General features: G+C 46.9%; 1 long non-coding RNA gene across 1 annotated transcript; it reads left to right on the forward strand.

Moving 5' to 3' along the window:
- Positions 1–1,231: 1,231 nt before the first annotated feature.
- LOC106994388 (uncharacterized) lies at positions 1,232–2,444 on the forward strand. Its single transcript, XR_013407795.1, has 3 exons — positions 1,232–1,333; positions 1,535–1,753; positions 1,867–2,444. It is a non-coding gene; the product is annotated as an uncharacterized LOC106994388 (long non-coding RNA).
- The last annotated feature ends 431 nt before the right edge of the window (positions 2,445–2,875 follow it).

Raw genomic sequence — 2,875 nt, forward strand, 5'->3', positions numbered from 1 at the left:
CTTTCACTAAGGGATTCCCGATTCCGCTGCCTCCAGGCGCAGGGAGGGTGAGCAGGGGACACGCAGCCTTCCCCTTCCCAGTTTTCTTTGTGTGACTTCTGTCTCCCTCTCTTCAGGAACCAACAAAAGGCAAATGAATTCATTAAGGAGATCAACACCTGCCATTTGCCTTTCTTTTTTCTTTTTTTTTTTTTTTTTTTTTTTGAGACGGAGTCTCGCGCTGTCTCCCAGGCTGGAGTGCGGCGGCGCGAACTCGGCTCACTGCAAGCTCCGCCTCCCGGGTTCCCGCCATTCTCCTGCCTCAGCCTCCCGAGTAGCTGGGACTACAGGCGCCGCCACCTCGCCCGGCTAGTTTTTTGTATTTTTTAGTAGAGACGGGGTTTCACCGTGTTAGCCAGGATGGTCTCGATCTCCTGACCTCGTGATCTACCCGCCTCGGCCTCCCAAAGTGCTGGGATTACAAGCATGAGCCACCGTGCCCAGTCACATTTGCTTTTCTTTCTTTCTTTCTTTTTTCCAATCTTTTTTTTTTCAGATGGGGTCTCACTCTGTCAACTAGGCTGGAGTGCAGTGGCCCGATATCGGCTCAGTGCAACCTCTGCCCCCCGGGTTCAAGTGATTCTCCTGTCTCAGCCTCCTAAGTAGCTGGAATTACAGGCATGAGCCACCAAACTCGGCTAATTTTTGTAGAGAGGGGTTTAGCCACGTTCACCAGGCTGGTCTTGAACTCCTGGCCTCAAGTGATCTACCCACCTCAGCCTCCCAAAGTGCTGGGATTACAAATAGGAGTCCCTGTGCCCGGCTGCATGTGCCTTTCTTTAAGGCCATTATTTAGGACTCAAGAGAGAGACGTCATGAGAAAAGGTGAGGGAATTATGGGGGAGACTGGAGAAGAGGGTAGGCAAGGTTTGGAGATGTGGCTTTGTTCATTAGTCACCAGCCTGAGTAGCACATCAGTGCTTTCAAGTTAAAGGTAGGAAATGGAAGATAATGTATCCTGTTGAATCTATAGGGATAATTAACAGATAATTTAAAATATAATGACCCAAATTGGGACTGAGGAAACACGTTGGCATTAACCTCCTTGCCTGGAGAGAAGGTGCCGGGAGAGCTCGCGGTCCGGTTTGCCACTTATTTAAGACTCCACCTCCACTCGTTCCTAACGCACTGAGAAATCAGCTCATTATTGACTCAGAGGGATGAGCGCCAGGTCCTGACTCACCCATAACTACTTCCTGCAGAAATCCTCCAGCCCTGTTAGAAATGCCTCAGCCAAGGGGACTCATCTCCTCAAACCTGGGGGACCAAGACCTATGAGAGGTCACAGCCTGAGGTGATGGAAGTGCCATGTGCACAAGGTTGATTTGGTGGCTCTAATGCTTATAATATAAAAGCTTGCTTCTTAGCATAGTTCTTGCAGTGTGAATTTTAGAGACATATAACGGAGAGGAGTAGGGAAATAAAGACCTGTCTGGTCCTCCCCCACTTCCCTAATCCATCTGTCTCCCTTGCTACGTCTCTAAACTTTCTCCAGCCAGGACATCAGAGGTACCCAGACACTGTTATGAAACTCCACATGTGTCCCTGGTGGACGCTGCTGGACCCAGCACGCACACCTCTCTGCTGAGAGTCACCCTGGATGAACCACCGTTGGCCAGCGGGGAGCATGTTGCAGCTTTCCCACGCAGTGGATGAGAACCAAGGTTACGACCATTGTGTGGGAGGCGTCTGTGTAGCAATTGCTGGAATCACTGTGAGTAGTCCGTGTCACATGTGTCTCCTCTGATCTTTGAACGTCTCTTCTTCCCTCTCCACTCCCACTGTCTAACTTTATTCCTCTTTTTTTCTACCCCTTTCAGGAGACAGTGTGGCAAAGACAGCGTGGGAAAGAAGACGCATTCTGAAGTCACCCCTATTTGTGTTAAATGATCACTTTAACTACTGCTACAGAAGGAATGTTTATGTCCCCCACCCAAATTCATATGCTAAGACCTAATAGCCAATAAGATAGTATGAATAGATGGGGCCTTTGGGAGGTGAGTGGCTCATGAGGGCAGATTCCTCAAAATCACGTAAGTGCCCTAATAAAAGGGGCCCCAGAAAGACCCCTTGAACTGTCCACAATGTGAAGTGGAGAACACAGCGAGAAGGCCACCTGCAAGTCAGAACGTGGGCCCTCGTCAGAACCTAATTGTGCTGGCACCCTGATCCTGGACTTCCAGCCTCCAGAATGACGACAAATGTTTTTCCTGAGCCATCCACTTCAAAGTATTCTGTCATAGCTCTCCAAATAGACTAAGACATCTACTTAACGTTGGTCAAATGTTTAACCTTAGAGTCCACACCTGTGAAATGGTGACGGTAACACTGTGTATTTCCTACATTATGATCAGGATTAATAAATGTAATTAATTAATCAGAAATTAGTAATCTCTCATTATTAATTCTAGGGTGCTTGATACTGGATTGAGGCTTATTTAATATTTGGGTCTCTTTTTTTTTTTTTTTTTTCTCTTTCTGCTTTTCCTCTTTCCCTTTTCCTATTGAAATAGAATGCAGAGGACAAAGCAAGCAAACAAAAAAACTTCTGGAAGAATCACAGAGTTTTAGACCTAGAAAAAAACTGAAAAATCATCCATTCACTCTCCTCATTTTACAGATGAGGGCATCGAGCCTCAGAGAAATGAAACCTGCCCAAGACCACACAGCAAGTGAGTGGGGGACTCATGACCCAAGACACTTCTTCCAGGCTTCATTCTACCACATCACGCTGCAGAAAACCCAGCAGATGGGAAGAGATGAGGCATGTGGTTGCCATTTCTGTATTACATCCAATTCATATTTCATTTAGAAAATGTATTTCTAGAACTTGTTA

Source organism: Macaca mulatta, chromosome 17 (genome assembly GCF_049350105.2).
Source record: "Macaca mulatta isolate MMU2019108-1 chromosome 17, T2T-MMU8v2.0, whole genome shotgun sequence".
Classification (NCBI taxonomy): Eukaryota; Metazoa; Chordata; class Mammalia; order Primates; family Cercopithecidae; genus Macaca; species Macaca mulatta.